The 19,652-nt window shown below is 51.2% G+C and overlaps 19 non-coding genes across 19 annotated transcripts; all 19 read left to right on the forward strand.

Moving 5' to 3' along the window:
• The first annotated feature begins 1,127 nt into the window (after positions 1-1,127).
• Positions 1,128-1,315, forward strand: LOC131535642 (U2 spliceosomal RNA). Its single transcript, XR_009269705.1, has one exon. It is a non-coding gene; the product is annotated as a U2 spliceosomal RNA (small nuclear RNA).
• Positions 1,316-2,082: 767 nt separating this feature from the next.
• On the forward strand, positions 2,083-2,238 carry LOC131535634 (U1 spliceosomal RNA). Its single transcript, XR_009269697.1, has one exon. It is a non-coding gene; the product is annotated as a U1 spliceosomal RNA (small nuclear RNA).
• Positions 2,239-3,221: 983 nt separating this feature from the next.
• LOC131535643 (U2 spliceosomal RNA) lies at positions 3,222-3,409 on the forward strand. The gene has a single exon (XR_009269706.1). It is a non-coding gene; the product is annotated as a U2 spliceosomal RNA (small nuclear RNA).
• Positions 3,410-4,181: 772 nt separating this feature from the next.
• LOC131535651 (U1 spliceosomal RNA) lies at positions 4,182-4,340 on the forward strand. The gene has a single exon (XR_009269714.1). It is a non-coding gene; the product is annotated as a U1 spliceosomal RNA (small nuclear RNA).
• Positions 4,341-5,270: 930 nt separating this feature from the next.
• LOC131535648 (U2 spliceosomal RNA) lies at positions 5,271-5,457 on the forward strand. The gene has a single exon (XR_009269711.1). It is a non-coding gene; the product is annotated as a U2 spliceosomal RNA (small nuclear RNA).
• A 733-nt stretch (positions 5,458-6,190) lies between these two features.
• Positions 6,191-6,346, forward strand: LOC131535635 (U1 spliceosomal RNA). Its single transcript, XR_009269698.1, has one exon. It is a non-coding gene; the product is annotated as a U1 spliceosomal RNA (small nuclear RNA).
• An 891-nt stretch (positions 6,347-7,237) lies between these two features.
• On the forward strand, positions 7,238-7,428 carry LOC131535638 (U2 spliceosomal RNA). Its single transcript, XR_009269701.1, has one exon. It is a non-coding gene; the product is annotated as a U2 spliceosomal RNA (small nuclear RNA).
• A 596-nt stretch (positions 7,429-8,024) lies between these two features.
• Positions 8,025-8,188, forward strand: LOC131535633 (U1 spliceosomal RNA). The gene has a single exon (XR_009269696.1). It is a non-coding gene; the product is annotated as a U1 spliceosomal RNA (small nuclear RNA).
• A 976-nt stretch (positions 8,189-9,164) lies between these two features.
• On the forward strand, positions 9,165-9,355 carry LOC131535639 (U2 spliceosomal RNA). The gene has a single exon (XR_009269702.1). It is a non-coding gene; the product is annotated as a U2 spliceosomal RNA (small nuclear RNA).
• Positions 9,356-9,954: 599 nt separating this feature from the next.
• Positions 9,955-10,118, forward strand: LOC131535644 (U1 spliceosomal RNA). Its single transcript, XR_009269707.1, has one exon. It is a non-coding gene; the product is annotated as a U1 spliceosomal RNA (small nuclear RNA).
• A 919-nt stretch (positions 10,119-11,037) lies between these two features.
• On the forward strand, positions 11,038-11,225 carry LOC131535645 (U2 spliceosomal RNA). The gene has a single exon (XR_009269708.1). It is a non-coding gene; the product is annotated as a U2 spliceosomal RNA (small nuclear RNA).
• Positions 11,226-11,997: 772 nt separating this feature from the next.
• LOC131535650 (U1 spliceosomal RNA) lies at positions 11,998-12,157 on the forward strand. Its single transcript, XR_009269713.1, has one exon. It is a non-coding gene; the product is annotated as a U1 spliceosomal RNA (small nuclear RNA).
• A 992-nt stretch (positions 12,158-13,149) lies between these two features.
• On the forward strand, positions 13,150-13,337 carry LOC131535646 (U2 spliceosomal RNA). The gene has a single exon (XR_009269709.1). It is a non-coding gene; the product is annotated as a U2 spliceosomal RNA (small nuclear RNA).
• A 657-nt stretch (positions 13,338-13,994) lies between these two features.
• On the forward strand, positions 13,995-14,152 carry LOC131535637 (U1 spliceosomal RNA). The gene has a single exon (XR_009269700.1). It is a non-coding gene; the product is annotated as a U1 spliceosomal RNA (small nuclear RNA).
• A 935-nt stretch (positions 14,153-15,087) lies between these two features.
• LOC131535647 (U2 spliceosomal RNA) lies at positions 15,088-15,275 on the forward strand. Its single transcript, XR_009269710.1, has one exon. It is a non-coding gene; the product is annotated as a U2 spliceosomal RNA (small nuclear RNA).
• A 775-nt stretch (positions 15,276-16,050) lies between these two features.
• LOC131535636 (U1 spliceosomal RNA) lies at positions 16,051-16,206 on the forward strand. The gene has a single exon (XR_009269699.1). It is a non-coding gene; the product is annotated as a U1 spliceosomal RNA (small nuclear RNA).
• Positions 16,207-17,153: 947 nt separating this feature from the next.
• LOC131535640 (U2 spliceosomal RNA) lies at positions 17,154-17,344 on the forward strand. Its single transcript, XR_009269703.1, has one exon. It is a non-coding gene; the product is annotated as a U2 spliceosomal RNA (small nuclear RNA).
• A 596-nt stretch (positions 17,345-17,940) lies between these two features.
• LOC131535649 (U1 spliceosomal RNA) lies at positions 17,941-18,100 on the forward strand. Its single transcript, XR_009269712.1, has one exon. It is a non-coding gene; the product is annotated as a U1 spliceosomal RNA (small nuclear RNA).
• A 900-nt stretch (positions 18,101-19,000) lies between these two features.
• LOC131535641 (U2 spliceosomal RNA) lies at positions 19,001-19,191 on the forward strand. The gene has a single exon (XR_009269704.1). It is a non-coding gene; the product is annotated as a U2 spliceosomal RNA (small nuclear RNA).
• The last annotated feature ends 461 nt before the right edge of the window (positions 19,192-19,652 follow it).

Raw genomic sequence — 19,652 nt, forward strand, 5'->3', positions numbered from 1 at the left:
TGTGTCTTTGTTCTTCTTTTCTTTGTTCTGGCTAGTCAGCGATCCAGAGAGTTGTGCGGAGCGAACGGTTCTGTCATATTGCGCGTGTGAAAACAAAGTCGTTTGCGCTCTTCAAAAGGCGGCCCCACCAATGATGGGCCATTTAGTTTCAATTTCTCACAGACCTCACTTTTCAAGTCGATCAGACTGACTGTTGCCCAACTGTAGCTGTTTTCATGCTTGTTTGGTTGTCCTTTCTATGTCAGTATTCTTTTTTTCCGTCTCATGGCGCCACCAAGTGGCCAGCGCCAGCGCCCTTTTCGCCTGACCACAGATTGGGCCCGTACATAGGTGTGCCGATTTGGGTGAAACGATCTCATTCCTTTCTCGAGTTATAGCCATTTTAGCAACCTCGGCCACACGACCTTGAGCGTTTTGAGGTCCCTCGCCAAGGAGAATGGAAATTTCCGCTTTTCTGCTGGATTATTGACAGTCAGACTCCAGAGAATCTTTCTGAGCCGCTTCGGGCGGACTGGGCCAAATGCCTGGTGCTAGTTTGCAAAAGTAGGTTTTCGACAAAATCCAAAATAGCCGAAAATCTCGCCAGTGCGACGAGCCGATCCGAGACCTGCCTCTCGTTCGGCTCGAGCCAAGATTCCGATGACATAAGGCACTTGGCTCTCGACAAGCCGTTTGGGAGTTAGGGCGATGCCGTACTTTCCGTCGCAGGCGGGGAGGTGCTACCGCCCCGGCCTTTCAGGTCTCTGTGACTTACCTCGCCGGCGGGGAGGTGCTACCGTCCCCGGCGTTTCAGTCTCTGTGACTTACCTCGCCGGCGGGGAGGTGCTACCGTCCCCGGCGTTTCAGTCTCTGTGACTTACCTCGCCGGCGGGGAGGTGCTACCGTCCCCGGCGTTTCAGTCTCTGTGACTTACCTCGCCGGCGGGGAGGTGCTACCGTCCCCGGCGTTTCAGTCTCTGTGACTTACCTCGCCGGCGGGGAGGTGCTACCGTCCCCGGCGTTTCAGGTCTCTGTGACTTACCTCGCCGGCGGGGAGGTGCTACCGCCCCGGCCTTTCAGGTCTCTGTGACTGACGCGGCCTGGATGGGCGTGGCCGTTTCTGCCTTCCTCCCGCTGCGTCATAGCGTCATCGCTTCTCGGCCTTTTGGCTAAGATCAAGTGTAGTATCTGTTCTTATCAGTTTAATATCTGATCGTCCCCTACCGGGGACTGCATATTAAATTGATTTTTGGATCACGGAGCTGGGCAGGGGCTTGCTCCGTCCACTCCACGCATCGGCCTGGTATTGCAGTGTCTCCAGGAGCGGTGTGCTTCCCCTTTTGGGGATTGCCGCTTTTGTGAAGAATAGCAGAGCAAATAACGAGGGGCCTTGCCTCGCCTCCCACGGAGGCCTGGTCTCATAAAGCAGTCAAGTCACCTTTATTCATATAGCGCTTATAACAATACAGATTGTGTCAAAGCACTTAACAGTATCAGTGGAGTGGAGATGATATTGCTGTATGGCTGGGTAGATTTTGCACGGTCCGCAGTCAACCAGTCAAGGTAGTGAGCGAAGGCGGTATCTGGAATTGCGCTTGGAGAGTTCCCATCAAACAATGGGAAGATCCAAGCGGATTCAAGGTCTAATGACTAATGATTGTGTTGGGAGAGAACCGGGGCTACATTCACTATCAAGGAATGCCCAAATTGTGCAGAAAGTGCGGCAAAATGGGACATTTAGCGATGCATGCCAGGAGCTAATATGTGGGAAGTGTAGAGGAATTGGTCAGGTTTGTTTGATAAAAGGGATCATCTAAAACATTGGCTCTCAATTCCAGTCCTGGGCGCCATTTGCATGTCTCCCTTATATAACACACCTGATTGAGATCACCAACTCGTTAGGAGAGAGAACTAATGAGCTGATGATCTCAATGAGAGGATGGGGAGGGAGGGAGGGAGGGAGGGAGGGAGGGAGGGAGGGAGGGAGGGGTTGGCAATTCCGGGATCGGGGTTGGCAATGCCGAATCCTTTGATAGGGGTGGGGTCACCGTTGATGAGGATGGTCGAGAGGAAATGGTAGCCCTGACTGGCAGCTTGAGTCTTCATACTTACCTGGCAGGAGACACCATGATCAAGAAGGCGGTTCACCCAGGCGAGGCTCGGCCATTGCACTCGGACGTGCTGACCCCTGCGAATTCCCCAAATGTGGGAATCTCGACTGCATAATTTATGGTAGTGGGGACTGCGTTCGCTCTCCCTGAAAGAGCTGGTTAAATAAATCTTTTTGCTTTTGTGTCTTTGTTCTTCTTTCGTGTCTTTGTTCTTCTTTCGTGTCTTTGTTCTTCTTTTCTTTGTTCTGGCTAGTCAGCGATCCAGAGAGTTGTGCGGAGCGAACGGTTCTGTCATATTGCGCGTGTGAAAACAAAGTCGTTTGCGCTCTTCAAAAGGCGGCCCCACCAATGATGGGCCATTTAGTTTCAATTTCTCACAGACCTCACTTTTCAAGTCGATCAGACTGACTGTTGCCCAACTGTAGCTGTTTTCATGCTTGTTTGGTTGTCCTTTCTATGTCAGTATTCTTTTTTCCGTCTCATGGCGCCACCAAGTGGCCAGCGCCAGCGCCCTTTTCGCCTGACCACAGATTGGGCCCGTACATGGGTGTGCCGATTTGGGTGAAAGCGATCTCATTCCTTTCTCGAGTTATAGCCATTTTAGCAACCTCGGCCACACGACCTTGAGCGTTTTGAGGTCCCTCGCCAAGGAGAATGGAAATTTCCGCTTTTCTGCTGGATTATTGACAGTCAGACTCCAGAGAATCTTTCTGAGCCGCTTGGGCGGACTGGGCCAAATGCCTGGTGCTAGTTTGCAAAAGTAGGTTTTCGACAAAATCCAAAATAGCCGAAAATCTCGCCAGTGCGACGAGCGATCCGAGACCTGCCTCTCGTTCGGCTCGAGCCAAGGATTCCGATGACATAAGGCACTTGGCTCTCGACAAGCCGTTTGGGAGTTAGGGCGATGCCGTACTTTCCGTCGCAGGCGGGGAGGTGCTACCGTCCCCGGCGTTTCAGTCTCTGTGACTTACCTCGCCGGCGGGGAGGTGCTACCGTCCCCGGCGTTTCAGTCTCTGTGACTTACCTCGCCGGCGGGGAGGTGCTACCGCCCCGGCCTTTCAGGTCTCTGTGACTGACCGCGGCCTGGATGGGCGTGGCCGTTTCTGCCTTCCTCCCGCTGCGTCATGGCGTCATCGCTTCTCGGCCTTTTGGCTAAGATCAAGTGTAGTATCTGTTCTTATCAGTTTAATATCTGATCGTCCCCTACCGGGGACTGCATATTAAATTGATTTTTGGATCACGGAGCTGGGCAGGGGCTTGCTCCGTCCACTCCACGCATCGGCCTGGTATTGCAGTGTCTCCAGGAGCGGTGTGCTTCCCCTTTGGGGATTGCCGCTTTTGTGAAGAATAGCAGAGCAAATAACGAGGGGCCTTGCCTCGCCTCCCACGGAGGCCTGGTCTCATAAAGCAGTCAAGTCACCTTTATTCATATAGCGCTTATAACAATACAGATTGTGTCAAAGCACTTAACAGTATCAGTGGAGTGGAGATGATATTGCTGTATGGCTGGGTAGATTTTGCACGGTCCGCAGTCAACCAGTCAAGGTAGTGAGCGAAGGCGGTATCTGGAATTGCGCTTGGAGAGTTCCCATCAAACAATGGGAAGATCCAAGCGGATTCCAGGGTCTAATGACTAATGATTGTGTTGGGAGAGAACCGGGGCTACATTCACTATCAAGGAATGCCCAAATTGTGCAGAAAGTGCGGCAAAATGGGACATTTAGCGATGCATGCCAGGAGCTAATATGTGGGAAGTGTAGAGGAATTGGTCAGGTTTGTTTGATAAAAGGGATCATCTAAAACATTGGCTCTCAATTCCAGTCCTGGGCGCCATTTGCATGTCTCCCTTATATAACACACCTGATTGAGATCACCAACTCGTTAGGAGAGAACTAATGAGCTGATGATCTCAATGAGAGGATGGGGAGGGAGGGAGGAGGGAGGGAGGAGGGAGGGAGGGAGGAGGGAGGGAGGGAGGTTGGCAATTCCGGGATCGGGGTTGGCAATGCCGAATCCTTTGATAGGGGTGGGGTCACCGTTGATGAGGATGGTCGAGAGGAAATGGTAGCCCTGACTGGCAGCTTGAGTCTTCATACTTACCTGGCAGGGGAGACACCATGATCAGAAGGCGGTTCACCCAGAGGCGAGGCTCGGCCATTGCACTCGGACGTGCTGACCCCTGCGAATTCCCCAAATGTGGGAATCTCGACTGCATAATTTATGGTAGTGGGGACTGCGTTCGCTCTCCCTGAAAGAGCTGGTTAAATAAATCTTTTTGCTTTTGTGTCTTTGTTCTTCTTTCGTGTCTTTGTTCTTCTTTCGTGTCTTTGTTCTTCTTTTCTTTGTTCTGGCTAGTCAGCGATCCAGAGAGTTGTGCGGAGCGAACGGTTCTGTCATATTGCGCGTGTGAAAACAAAGTCGTTTGCGCTCTTCAAAAGCGGCCCCACCAATGATGGGCCATTTAGTTTCAATTTCTCACAGACCTCACTTTTCAAGTCGATCAGACTGACTGTTGCCCAGCTGTAGCTGTTTTCATGCTTGTTTGGTTGTCCTTTCTATGTCAGTATTCTTTTTTTCCGTCTCGCAGCGCCACCAAGTGGCCAGCGCCAGCGCCCTTTTCGCCTGACCACAGATTGGGCCCGTACATGGGTGTGCCGATTTGGGTGAAACGATCTCATTCCTTTCTCGAGTTATAGCCATTTTAGCAACCTCGGCCACCACGACCTTGAGCGTTTTGAGGTCCCTCGCCAAGGAGAATGGAAATTTCCGCTTTTCTGCTGGATTATTGACAGTCAGACTCAGAGAATCTTTCTGAGCCGCTTGGGCGGACTGGGCCAAATGCCTGGTGCTAGTTTGCAAAAGTAGGTTTTCGACAAAATCCAAAATAGCCGAAAATCTCGCCAGTGCGACGAGCCGATCCCAGACCTGCCTCTCGTTCGGCTCGAGCCAAGATTCCGATGACATAAGGCACTTGGCTCTCGACAAGCCGTTTGGGAGTTAGGAGCGATGCCGTACTTTCCGTCGCAGGCGGGGAGGTGCTACCGTCCCCGGCGTTTCAGTCTCTGTGACTTACCTCGCCGGCGGGGAGGTGCTACCGTCCCCGGCGTTTCAGGTCTCTGTGACTGACGCGGCCTGGATGGGCGTGGCCGTTTCTGCCTTCCTCCCGCTGCGTCATAGCGTCATCGCTTCTCGGCCTTTTGGCTAAGATCAAGTGTAGTATCTGTTCTTATCAGTTTAATATCTGATCGTCCCCTACCGGGGACTGCATATTAAATTGATTTTTGGATCACGGAGCTGGAGCCGGGCTTGCTCCGTCCACTCACGCATCGGCCTGGTATTGCAGTGTCTCCAGGAACGGTGTGCTTCCCCTTTGGGGATTGCCGCTTTTGTGAAGAATAGCAGAGCAAATAAGGAGGGGCCTTGCCTCGCCTCCCACGGAGGCCTGGTCTATAAAGCAGTCAAGTCACCTTTATTCATATAGCGCTTATAACAATACAGATTGTGTCAAAGCACTTAACAGTATCAGTGGAGTGGAGATGATATTGCTGTATGGCTGGGTAGATTTTGCACGGTCCGCAGTCAACCAGTCAAGGTAGTGAGCGAAGGCGGTATCTGGAATTGCGCTTGGAGAGTTCCCATCAAACAATGGGAAGATCAAGCGGATTCAAGGTCTAATGACTAATGATTGTGTTGGGAGAGAACCGGGGCTACATTCACTATCAAGGAATGCCCAAATTGTGCAGAAAGTGCGGCAAAATGGGACATTTAGCGATGCATGCCAGGAGCTAATATGTGGGAAGTGTAGAGGAATTGGTCAGGTTTGTTTGATAAAAGGGATCATCTAAAACATTGGCTCTCAATTGAAGTCCTGGGCGCCATTTGCATGTCTCCTTATATAACACACCTGATTGAGATCACCAACTCGTTAGGAGAGAACTAATGAGCTGATGATCTCAATGAGAGGATGGGGAGGGAGGGAGGGAGGGGTTGGCAATTCCGGGATCGGGGTTGGCAATGCCGAATCCTTTGATAGGGGTGGGGTCACCGTTGATGAGGATGGTCGAGAGGAAATGGTAGCCCTGACTGGCAGCTTGAGTCTTCATACTTACCTGGCAGGAGACACCATGATCAAGAAGGCGGTTCACCCAGGCGAGGCTCGGCCATTGCACTCGGACGTGCTGACCCCTGCGAATTCCCCAAATGTGGGAATCTCGACTGCATAATTTATGGTAGTGGGGACTGCGTTCGCTCTCCCTGAAAGAGCTGGTTAAATAAATCTTTTTGCTTTTGTGTCTTTGTTCTTCTTTTCTTTGTTCTGGCTAGTCAGCGATCCAGAGAGTTGTGCGGAGCGAACGGTTCTGTCATATTGCGCGTGTGAAAACAAAGTCGTTTGCGCTCTTCAAAAGCGGCCCCACCAATGATGGGCCATTTAGTTTCAATTTCTCACAGACCTCACTTTTCAAGTCGATCAGACTGACTGTTGCCCAGCTGTAGCTGTTTTCATGCTTGTTTGGTTGTCCTTTCTATGTCAGTATTCTTTTTTCCGTCTCAGCGCCACCAAGTGGCCAGCGCCAGCGCCCTTTTCGCCTGACCACAGATTGGGCCCGTACATGGGTGTGCCGATTTGGGTGAAAGCGATCTCATTCCTTTCTCGAGTTATAGCCATTTTAGCAACCTCGGCCACCACGACCTTGAGCGTTTTGAGGTCCCTCGCCAAGGAGAATGGAAATTTCCGCTTTTCTGCTGGATTATTGACAGTCAGACTCAGAGAATCTTTCTGAGCCGCTTGGGCGGACTGGGCCAAATGCCTGGTGCTAGTTTGCAAAAGTAGGTTTTCGACAAAATCCAAAATAGCCGAAAATCTCGCCAGTGCGACGAGCCGATCCCAGACCTGCCTCTCGTTCGGCTCGAGCCAAGATTCCGATGACATAAGGCACTTGGCTCTCGACAAGCCGTTTGGGAGTTAGGAGCGATGCCGTACTTTCCGTCGCAGGCGGGGAGGTGCTACCGTCCCCGGCGTTTCAGTCTCTGTGACTTACCTCGCCGGCGGGGAGGTGCTACCGTCCCCGGCGTTTCAGGTCTCTGTGACTGACGCGGCCTGGATGGGCGTGGCCGTTTCTGCCTTCCTCCCCGCTGCGTCATAGCGTCATCGCTTCTCGGCCTTTTGGCTAAGATCAAGTGTAGTATCTGTTCTTATCAGTTTAATATCTGATACGTCCCCTACCCGGGGACTGCATATTAAATTGATTTTTGGATCACGGAGCTGGAGCCGGGGCTTGCTCCGTCCACTCCACGCATCGGCCTGGTATTGCAGTGTCTCCAGGAACGGTGTGCTTCCCCTTTTTGGGGATTGCCGCTTTTTGTGAAGAATAGCAGAGCAAATAACGAGGGGCCAAAACTCCCTCTGTGACAGAATGGAGAAAAAAACCTTGGGAGAAATCAGACTCAGTCGAGGGCCAGTTCTCCTCTGGCCAGACGAAACCCGCAGTTCAAAAGTTGATATTTCTATTTTGATTTTGTTGCAATTTCTGACAATAATAGTATTATGTAGTTAGGTATTTTATTTTATTATAGCAGTGGTTGCCGTTTATTGAGATCTCTCACCTGAGGTCTTGGAGTCTTCCACTAACGAGCTGATGCGTCGAATCAGGTTTGTTTGATAAAAAGGGATCATCTAAAACATTGGCTCTCAATTCCAGTCCTGGGCGCCATTTTGCATGTCTCCCTTATATAACACACCTGATTGAGATCACCAACTCGTTAGGAGAGAACTAATGAGCTGATGATCTCAATGAGAGGATGGGGAGGGAGGGAGGGGTTGGCAATTCCCGGGATCGGGGTTGGCAATGCCGAATCCCTTGATAGGGGTGGGGGTCACCGTTGATGAGGATGGTCGAGAGGGAAATGGTAGCCCTGACTGGCAGCTTGAGTCTTCATACTTACCTGGCAGGGGAGACACCATGATCAAGAAGGCGGTTCACCCAGGGCGAGGCTCGGCCATTGCACTCCGGACGTGCTGACCCCTGCGAATTCCCCAAATGTGGGAATCTCGACTGCATAATTTATGGTAGTGGGGGACTGCGTTCGCGCTCTCCCCTGAAAGAGCTGGTTAAATAAATCTTTTTTTGCTTTTGTGTCTTTGTTCTTCTTTCGTGTCTTTGTTCTTCTTTTCTTTATTCTGGCTAGTCAGCGATCCAGAGAGTTGTGCGGAGCGAACGGTTCTGTCATATTGCGCGCGTGTGAAAACAAAGTCGTTTGCGCTCTTCAAAAGGCGGCCCCACCAATGATGGGCCATTTAGTTTCAATTTCTCACAGACCTCACTTTTCAAGTCGATCAGACTGACTGTTGCCCAGCTGTAGCTGTTTTCATGCTTGTTTGGTTGTCCTTTCTATGTCAGTATTCTTTTTTCCGTCTCGCAGCGCCACCAAGTGGCCAGCGCCAGCGCCCTTTTTCGCCTGACCACAGATTGGGCCCGTACATAGGTGTGCCGATTTGGGTGAAACGATCTCATTCCTTTCTCGAGTTATAGCCATTTTAGCAACCTCGGCCACACGACCTTCGAACGTTTTGAGGTCCCCTCGCCAAGGAGAATGGAAATTTCCGCTTTTCTGCTGGATTATTGACAGTCAGACTCAGAGAATCTTTCTGAGCCGCTTCGGGCGGACTGGGCCAAATGCCTGGTGCTAGTTTGCAAAAGTAGGTTTTCGACAAAATCCAAAATAGCGAAAATCTCGCCAGTGCGACGAGCCGATCCCAGACCTGCCTCTCGTTCGGCTCGAGCCAAGATTCCGATGACATAAGGCACTTGGCTCTCGACAAGCCGTTTGGGAGTTAGGAGCGATGCCGTACTTTCCGTCGCAGGCGGGGAGGTGCTACCGTCCCCGGCGTTTCAGTCTCTGTGACTTACCTCGCCGGCGGGGAGGTGCTACCGCCCCGGCCTTTCAGTTCTCTGTGACTTACCTCGCCGGCGGGGGAGGGTGCTACCGCCCCCCCGGCCTTTCAGGTCTCTGTGACTGACCGCGGCCTGGATGGGCGTGGCCGTTTCTGCCTTCCTCCCCGCTGCGTCATAGCGTCATCGCTTCTCGGCCTTTTGGCTAAGATCAAGTGTAGTATCTGTTCTTATCAGTTTAATATCTGATACGTCCCCTACCCGGGGACTGCATATTAAATTGATTTTTGGATCACGGAGCTGGAGCCGGGGCTTGCTCCGTCCACTCCACGCATCGGCCTGGTATTGCAGTGTCTCCAGGAACGGTGTGCTTCCCCTTTTTGGGGATTGCCGCTTTTTGTGAAGAATAGCAGAGCAAATAACGAGGGGCCAAAACTCCCTCTGTGACAGAATGGAGAAAAAAACCTTGGGAGAAATCAGACTCAGTCGAGGGGCCAGTTCTCCTCTGGCCAGACGAAACCCGCAGTTCAAAAGTTGATATTTCTATTTTGATTTTGTTGCAATTTCTGACAATAATAGTATTATGTAGTTAGGTATTTTATTTTATTATAGCAGTGGTTGCCGTTTATTGAGATCTCTCACCTGAGGTCTTGGAGTCTTCCACTAACGAGCTGATGCGTCGAATCAGGTTTGTTTGATAAAAAGGGATCATCTAAAACATTGGCTCTCAATTCCAGTCCTGGGCGCCATTTTGCATGTCTCCCTTATATAACACACCTGATTGAGATCACCAACTCGTTAGGAGAGAGAACTAATGAGCTGATGATCTCAATGAGAGGATGGGGAGGGGGGGAGGGGTTGGCAATTCCCGGGATCGGGGTTGGCAATGCCGAATCCCTTGATAGGGGTGGGGGTCACCGTTGATGAGGATGGTCGAGAGGGAAATGGTAGCCCTGACTGGCAGCTTGAGTCTTCATACTTACCTGGCAGGGGAGACACCATGATCAAGAAGGCGGTTCACCCAGGGCGAGGCTCGGCCATTGCACTCCGGACGTGCTGACCCCTGCGAATTCCCCAAATGTGGGAATCTCGACTGCATAATTTATGGTAGTGGGGGACTGCGTTCGCGCTCTCCCCTGAAAGAGCTGGTTAAATAAATCTTTTTTTGCTTTTGTGTCTTTGTTCTTCTTTCGTGTCTTTGTTCTTCTTTTCTTTATTCTGGCTAGTCAGCGATCCAGAGAGTTGTGCGGAGCGAACGGTTCTGTCATATTGCGCGCGTGTGAAAACAAAGTCGTTTGCGCTCTTCAAAAGGCGGCCCCACCAATGATGGGCCATTTAGTTTCAATTTCTCACAGACCTCACTTTTCAAGTCGATCAGACTGACTGTTGCCCAGCTGTAGCTGTTTTCATGCTTGTTTGGTTGTCCTTTCTATGTCAGTATTCTTTTTTTTTCCGTCTCGCAGCGCCACCAAGTGGCCAGCGCCAGCGCCCTTTTTCGCCTGACCACAGATTGGGCCCGTACATAGGTGTGCCGATTTGGGTGAAACGATCTCATTCCTTTCTCGAGTTATAGCCATTTTAGCAACCTCGGCCACCACGACCTTGAGCGTTTTGAGGTCCCTCGCCAAGGAGAATGGAAATTTCCGCTTTTCTGCTGGATTATTGACAGTCAGACTCCAGAGAATCTTTCTGAGCCGCTTGGGCGGACTGGGCCAAATGCCTGGTGCTAGTTTGCAAAAGTAGGTTTTCGACAAAATCCAAAATAGCGAAAATCTCGCCAGTGCGACGAGCCGATCCCAGACCTGCCTCTCGTTCGGCTCGAGCCAAGATTCCGATGACATAAGGCACTTGGCTCTCGACAAGCCGTTTGGGAGTTAGGGCGATGCCGTACTTTCCGTCGCAGGCGGGGAGGTGCTACCGTCCCCGGCGTTTCAGGTCTCTGTGACTTACCTCGCCGGCGGGGAGGGTGCTACCGCCCCGGCCTTTCAGGTCTCTGTGACTGACGCGGCCTGGATGGGCGTGGCCGTTTCTGCCTTCCTCCCGCTGCGTCATGGCGTCATCGCTTCTCGGCCTTTTGGCTAAGATCAAGTGTAGTATCTGTTCTTATCAGTTTAATATCTGATCGTCCCCTACCGGGGACTGCATATTAAATTGATTTTTGGATCACGGAGCTGGGCAGGGGCTTGCTCCGTCCACTCCACGCATCGGCCTGGTATTGCAGTGTCTCCAGGAGCGGTGTGCTTCCCCTTTGGGGATTGCCGCTTTTGTGAAGAATAGCAGAGCAAATAACGAGGGGCCTTGCCTCGCCTCCCACGGAGGCCTGGTCTCATAAAGCAGTCAAGTCACCTTTATTCATATAGCGCTTATAACAATACAGATTGTGTCAAAGCACTTAACAGTATCAGTGGAGTGGAGATGATATTGCTGTATGGCTGGGTAGATTTTGCACGGTCCGCAGTCAACCAGTCAAGGTAGTGAGCGAAGGCGGTATCTGGAATTGCGCTTGGAGAGTTCCCATCAAACAATGGGAAGATCCAAGCGGATTCAAGGTCTAATGACTAATGATTGTGTTGGGAGAGAACCGGGGCTACATTCACTATCAAGGAATGCCCAAATTGTGCAGAAAGTGCGGCAAAATGGGACATTTAGCGATGCATGCCAGGAGCTAATATGTGGGAAGTGTAGAGGAATTGGTCAGGTTTGTTTGATAAAAGGGATCATCTAAAACATTGGCTCTCAATTCCAGTCCTGGGCGCCATTTGCATGTCTCCCTTATATAACACACCTGATTGAGATCACCAACTCGTTAGGAGAGAGAACTAATGAGCTGATGATCTCAATGAGAGGATGGGGAGGGAGGGAGGAGGGAGGGAGGGAGGGAGGGAGGGAGGGAGGGAGGGGTTGGCAATTCCCGGGATCGGGGTTGGCAATGCCGAATCCCTTGATAGGGGTGGGGGTCACCGTTGATGAGGATGGTCGAGAGGGAAATGGTAGCCCTGACTGGCAGCTTGAGTCTTCATACTTACCTGGCAGGAGACACCATGATCAAGAAGGCGGTTCACCCAGGGCGAGGCTCGGCCATTGCACTCGGACGTGCTGACCCCTCGAATTCCCCAAATGTGGGAATCTCGACTGCATAATTTATGGTAGTGGGGGACTGCGTTCGCGCTCTCCCCTGAAAGAGCTGGTTAAATAAATCTTTTTTTGCTTTTGTGTCTTTGTTCTTCTTTCGTGTCTTTGTTCTTCTTTCGTGTCTTTGTTCTTCTTTTCTTTATTCTGGCTAGTCAGCGATCCAGAGAGTTGTGCGGAGCGAACGGTTCTGTCATATTGCGCGCGTGTGAAAACAAAGTCGTTTGCGCTCTTCAAAAGGCGGCCCCACCAATGATGGGCCATTTAGTTTCAATTTCTCACAGACCTCACTTTTCAAGTCGATCAGACTGACTGTTGCCCAGCTGTAGCTGTTTTCATGCTTGTTTGGTTGTCCTTTCTATGTCAGTATTCTTTTTTTTTCCGTCTCGCAGCGCCACCAAGTGGCCAGCGCCAGCGCCCTTTTTCGCCTGACCACAGATTGGGCCCGTACATAGGTGTGCCGATTTGGGTGAAACGATCTCATTCCTTTCTCGAGTTATAGCCATTTTAGCAACCTCGGCCACCACGACCTTGAGCGTTTTGAGGTCCCTCGCCAAGGAGAATGGAAATTTCCGCTTTTCTGCTGGATTATTGACAGTCAGACTCAGAGAATCTTTCTGAGCCGCTTCGGGCGGACTGGGCCAAATGCCTGGTGCTAGTTTGCAAAAGTAGGTTTTCGACAAAATCCAAAATAGCGAAAATCTCGCCAGTGCGACGAGCGATCCCAGACCTGCCTCTCGTTCGGCTCGAGCCAAGATTCCGATGACATAAGGCACTTGGCTCTCGACAAGCCGTTTGGGAGTTAGGGCGATGCCGTACTTTCCGTCGCAGGCGGGGAGGGTGCTACCGTCCCCGGCGTTTCAGGTCTCTGTGACTTACCTCGCCGGCGGGGAGGTGCTACCGCCCCGGCCTTTCAGGTCTCTGTGACTTACCTCGCCGGCGGGGAGGGTGCTACCGTCCCCGGCGTTTCAGGTCTCTGTGACTGACCGCGGCCTGGATGGGCGTGGCGTTTCTGCCTTCCTCCCGCTGCGTCATGGCGTCATCGCTTCTCGGCCTTTTGGCTAAGATCAAGTGTAGTATCTGTTCTTATCAGTTTAATATCTGATCGTCCCCTACCGGGGACTGCATATTAAATTGATTTTTGGATCACGGAGCTGGGCAGGGGCTTGCTCCGTCCACTCCACGCATCGGCCTGGTATTGCAGTGTCTCCAGGAGCGGTGTGCTTCCCCTTTGGGGATTGCCGCTTTTGTGAAGAATAGCAGAGCAAATAACGAGGGGCCAAAACTCCCTCTGTGACAGAATGGAGAAAAAACCTTGGGAGAAATCAGACTCAGTCGAGGGGCCAGTTCTCCTCTGGCCAGGCGAAACCCGCAGTTCAAAGTTGATATTTCTATTTTGATTTTGTTGCAATTTCTGACAATAATAGTATTATGTAGTTAGGTATTTTATTTTATTATAGCAGTGGTTGCCGTTTATTGAGATCTCTCACCTGAGGTCTTGGAGTCTTCCACTAACGAGCTGATCGTCGAATCAGGTTTGTTTGATAAAAAGGGATCATCTAAAACATTGGCTCTCAATTCCAGTCCTGGGCGCCATTTGCATGTCTCCCTTATATAACACACCTGATTGAGATCACCAACTCGTTAGGAGAGAACTAATGAGCTGATGATCTCAATGAGAGGATGGGGAGGGTTGGGAGGGAGGGGTTGGGAGGGAGGGGTTGGGAGGGAGGGAGGGAGGGAGGGAGGGAGGGAGGGAGGAGGGAGGGAGGTTGGCAATTCCGGGATCGGGGTTGGCAATGCCGAATCCCTTGATAGGGGTGGGGTCACCGTTGATGAGGATGGTCGAGAGGAAATGGTAGCCCTGACTGGCAGCTTGAGTCTTCATACTTACCTGGCAGGAGACACCATGATCAAGAAGGCGGTTCACCCAGAGGCGAGGCTCGGCCATTGCACTCGGACGTGCTGACCCCTGCGAATTCCCCAAATGTGGGAATCTCGACTGCATAATTTATGGTAGTGGGGACTGCGTTCGCTCTCCCTGAAAGAGCTGGTTAAATAAATCTTTTTGCTTTTGTGTCTTTGTTCTTCTTTCGTGTCTTTGTTCTTCTTTCGTGTCTTTGTTCTTCTTTTCTTTATTCTGGCTAGTCAGCGATCCAGAGAGTTGTGCGGAGCGAACGGTTCTGTCATATTGCGCGCGTGTGAAAACAAAGTCGTTTGCGCTCTTCAAAAGCGGCCCCACCAATGATGGGCCATTTAGTTTCAATTTCTCACAGACCTCACTTTTCAAGTCGATCAGACTGACTGTTGCCCAGCTGTAGCTGTTTTCATGCTTGTTTGGTTGTCCTTTCTATGTCAGTATTCTTTTTTTTTCCGTCTCGCAGCGCCACCAAGTGGCCAGCGCCAGCGCCCTTTTTCGCCTGACCACAGATTGGGCCCGTACATAGGTGTGCCGATTTGGGTGAAACGATCTCATTCCTTTCTCGAGTTATAGCCATTTTAGCAACCTCGGCCACCACGACCTTGAGCGTTTTGAGGTCCCTCGCCAAGGAGAATGGAAATTTCCGCTTTTCTGCTGGATTATTGACAGTCAGACTCCAGAGAATCTTTCTGAGCCGCTTCGGGCGGACTGGGCCAAATGCCTGGTGCTAGTTTGCAAAAGTAGGTTTTCGACAAAATCCAAAATAGCCGAAAATCTCGCCAGTGCGACGAGCGATCCCAGACCTGCCTCTCGTTCGGCTCGAGCCAAGATTCCGATGACATAAGGCACTTGGCTCTCGACAAGCCGTTTGGGAGTTAGGGCGATGCCGTACTTTCCGTCGCAGGCGGGGAGGTGCTACCGTCCCCGGCGTTTCAGTCTCTGTGACTTACCTCGCCGGCGGGGAGGTGCTACCGCCCCGGCCTTTCAGGTCTCTGTGACTGACCGCGGCCTGGATGGGCGTGGCCGTTTCTGCCTTCCTCCCGCTGCGTCATGGCGTCATCGCTTCTCGGCCTTTTGGCTAAGATCAAGTGTAGTATCTGTTCTTATCAGTTTAATATCTGATCGTCCCCTACCGGGGACTGCATATTAAATTGATTTTTGGATCACGGAGCTGGGCAGGGGCTTGCTCCGTCCACTCCACGCATCGGCCTGGTATTGCAGTGTCTCCAGGAGCGGTGTGCTTCCCCTTTGGGGATTGCCGCTTTTGTGAAGAATAGCAGAGCAAATAACGAGGGGCCTTGCCTCGCCTCCCACGGAGGCCTGGTCTCATAAAGCAGTCAAGTCACCTTTATTCATATAGCGCTTATAACAATACAGATTGTGTCAAAGCACTTAACAGTATCAGTGGAGTGGAGATGATATTGCTGTATGGCTGGGTAGATTTTGCACGGTCCGCAGTCAACCAGTCAAGGTAGTGAGCGAAGGCGGTATCTGGAATTGCGCTTGGAGAGTTCCCATCAAACAATGGGAAGATCCAAGCGGATTCAAGGTCTAATGACTAATGATTGTGTTGGGAGAGAACCGGGGCTACATTCACTATCAAGGAATGCCCAAATTGTGCAGAAAGTGCGGCAAAATGGGACATTTAGCGATGCATGCCAGGAGCTAATATGTGGGAAGTGTAGAGGAATTGGTCAGGTTTGTTTGATAAAAGGGATCATCTAAAACATTGGCTCTCAATTCCAGTCCTGGGCGCCATTTGCATGTCTCCCTTATATAACACACCTGATTGAGATCACCAACTCGTTAGGAGAGAGAACTAATGAGCTGATGATCTCAATGAGAGGATGGGGAGGGAGGGAGGGAGGGAGGGAGGAGGGAGGGAGGGAGGGAGGGAGGGAGGGAGGGTTGGCAATTCCGGGATCGGGGTTGGCAATGCGAATCCTTTGATAGGGGTGGGGTCACCGTTGATGAGGATGGTCGAGAGGAAATGGTAGCCCTGACTGGCAGCTTGAGTCTTCATACTTACCTGGCAGGAGACACCATGATCAAGAAGGCGGTTCACCCAGGCGAGGCTCGGCCATTGCACTCGGACGTGCTGACCCCTGCGAATTCCCCAAATGTGGGAATCTCGACTGCATAATTTATGGTAGTGGGGACTGCGTTCGCTCTCCCTGAAAGAGCTGGTTAAATAAATCTTTTTGCTTTTGTGTCTTTGTTCTTCTTCGCGTCTTTGTTTTTCTTTTGTGTCTTTGTTCTTCTTTTCTTTGTTCTGGCTAGTCAGCGATCCAGAGAGTTGTGCGGAGCGAACGGTTCTGTCATATTGCGCGTGTGAAAACAAAGTCGTTTGCGCTCTTCAAAAGGCGGCCCCACCAATGATGGGCCATTTAGTTTCAATTTCTCACAGACCTCACTTTTCAAGTCGATCAGACTGACTGTTGCCCAACTGTAGCTGTTTTCATGCTTGTTTGGTTGTCCTTTCTATGTCAGTATTCTTTTTTTCCGTCTCGCAGCGCCACCAAGTGGCCAGCGCCAGCGCCCTTTTCGCCTGACCACAGATTGGGCCCGTACATGGGTGTGCCGATTTGGGTGAAACGATCTCATTCCTTTCTCGAGTTATAGCCATTTTAGCAACCTCGGCCACCACGACCTTGAGCGTTTTGAGGTCCCTCGCCAAGGAGAATGGAAATTTCCGCTTTTTCTGCTGGATTATTGACAGTCAGACTCCAGAGAATCTTTCTGAGCCGCTTCGGGCCGGACTGGGCCAAATGCCTGGTGCTAGTTTGCAAAAGTAGGTTTTCGACAAAATCCAAAATAGCCGAAAATCTCGCCAGTGCGACGAGCCGATCCGAGACCTGCCTCTCGTTCGGCTCGAGCCAAGGATTCCGATGACATAAGGCACTTGGCTCTACGACAAGCCGTTTGGGAGTTAGGAGCGATGCCGTACTTTCCGTCGCAGGCCGGGGGAGGGTGCTACCGTCCCCCGGCGTTTCAGTTCTCTGTGACTTACCTCGCCGGCGGGGGAGGGTGCTACCGCCCCCCCGGCCTTTCAGGTCTCTGTGACTGACCGCGGCCTGGATGGGCGTGGCCGTTTCTGCCTTCCTCCCCGCTGCGTCATAGCGTCATCGCTTCTCGGCCTTTTGGCTAAGATCAAGTGTAGTATCTGTTCTTATCAGTTTAATATCTGATACGTCCCCTACCCGGGGACTGCATATTAAATTGATTTTTGGATCACGGAGCTGGAGCCGGGGCTTGCTCCGTCCACTCCACGCATCGGCCTGGTATTGCAGTGTCTCCAGGAACGGTGTGCTTCCCCTTTTTGGGGATTGCCGCTTTTTGTGAAGAATAGCAGAGCAAATAACGAGGGGCCAAAACTCCCTCTGTGACAGAATGGAGAAAAAAACCTTGGGAGAAATCAGACTCAGTCGAGGGGCCAGTTCTCCTCTGGCCAGACGAAACCCGCAGTTCAAAAGTTGATATTTCTATTTTGATTTTGTTGCAATTTCTGACAATAATAGTATTATGTAGTTAGGTATTTTATTTTATTATAGCAGTGGTTGCCGTTTATTGAGATCTCTCACCTGAGGTCTTGGAGTCTTCCACTAACGAGCTGATGCGTCGAATCAGGTTTGTTTGATAAAAAGGGATCATCTAAAACATTGGCTCTCAATTCCAGTCCTGGGCGCCATTTTGCATGTCTCCCTTATATAACACACCTGATTGAGATCACCAACTCGTTAGGAGAGAACTAATGAGCTGATGATCTCAATGAGAGGATGGGGAGGGAGGGAGGGGTTGGCAATTCCCGGGATCGGGGTTGGCAATGCCGAATCCCTTGATAGGGGTGGGGTCACCGTTGATGAGGATGGTCGAGAGGGAAATGGTAGCCCTGACTGGCAGCTTGAGTCTTCATACTTACCTGGCAGGGGAGACACCATGATCAAGAAGGCGGTTCACCCAGGGCGAGGCTCGGCCATTGCACTCCGGACGTGCTGACCCCTGCGAATTCCCCAAATGTGGGAATCTCGACTGCATAATTTATGGTAGTGGGGACTGCGTTCGCTCTCCCTGAAAGAGCTGGTTAAATAAATCTTTTTGCTTTTGTGTCTTTGTTCTTCTTTTCTTTATTCTGGCTAGTCAGCGATCCAGAGAGTTGTGCGGAGCGAACGGTTCTGTCATATTGCGCGCGTGTGAAAACAAAGTCGTTTGCGCTCTTCAAAAGGCGGCCCCACCAATGATGGGCCATTTAGTTTCAATTTCTCACAGACCTCACTTTTCAAGTCGATCAGACTGACTGTTGCCCAGCTGTAGCTGTTTTCATGCTTGTTTGGTTGTCCTTTCTATGTCAGTATTCTTTTTTTTTCCGTCTCGCAGCGCCACCAAGTGGCCAGCGCCAGCGCCCTTTTCGCCTGACCACAGATTGGGCCCGTACATGGGTGTGCCGATTTGGGTGAAACGATCTCATTCCTTTCTCGAGTTATAGCCATTTTAGCAACCTCGGCCACCACGACCTTGAGCGTTTTGAGGTCCCTCGCCAAGGAGAATGGAAATTTCCGCTTTTCTGCTGGATTATTGACAGTCAGACTCAGAGAATCTTTCTGAGCCGCTTGGGCGGACTGGGCCAAATGCCTGGTGCTAGTTTGCAAAAGTAGGTTTTCGACAAAATCCAAAATAGCGAAAATCTCGCCAGTGCGACGAGCGATCCCAGACCTGCCTCTCGTTCGGCTCGAGCCAAGATTCCGATGACATAAGGCACTTGGCTCTCGACAAGCCGTTTGGGAGTTAGGGCGATGCCGTACTTTCCGTCGCAGGCCGGGGGAGGGTGCTACCGTCCCCCGGCGTTTCAGTTCTCTGTGACTTACCTCGCCGGCGGGGAGGTGCTACCGTCCCCGGCGTTTCAGGTCTCTGTGACTGACGCGGCCTGGATGGGCGTGGCCGTTTCTGCCTTCCTCCCCGCTGCGTCATAGCGTCATCGCTTCTCGGCCTTTTGGCTAAGATCAAGTGTAGTATCTGTTCTTATCAGTTTAATATCTGATACGTCCCCTACCCGGGGACTGCATATTAAATTGATTTTTGGATCACGGAGCTGGAGCCGGGGCTTGCTCCGTCCACTCCACGCATCGGCCTGGTATTGCAGTGTCTCCAGGAACGGTGTGCTTCCCCTTTTTGGGGATTGCCGCTTTTTGTGAAGAATAGCAGAGCAAATAACGAGGGGCCAAAACTCCCTCTGTGACAGAATGGAGAAAAAAACCTTGGGAGAAATCAGACTCAGTCGAGGGGCCAGTTCTCCTCTGGCCAGACGAAACCCGCAGTTCAAAAGTTGATATTTCTATTTTGATTTTGTTGCAATTTCTGACAATAATAGTATTATGTAGTTAGGTATTTTATTTTATTATAGCAGTGGTTGCCGTTTATTGAGATCTCTCACCTGAGGTCTTGGAGTCTTCCACTAACGAGCTGATCGTCGAATCAGGTTTGTTTGATAAAAGGGATCATCTAAAACATTGGCTCTCAATTCCAGTCCTGGGCGCCATTTGCATGTCTCCCTTATATAACACACCTGATTGAGATCACCAACTCGTTAGGAGAGAACTAATGAGCTGATGATCTCAATGAGAGGATG

The sequence above is a fragment of the Onychostoma macrolepis genome, unplaced genomic scaffold (genome assembly GCF_012432095.1).
Source record: "Onychostoma macrolepis isolate SWU-2019 unplaced genomic scaffold, ASM1243209v1 Scaffold62, whole genome shotgun sequence".
Lineage (NCBI taxonomy): Eukaryota > Metazoa > Chordata > Actinopteri > Cypriniformes > Cyprinidae > Onychostoma > Onychostoma macrolepis.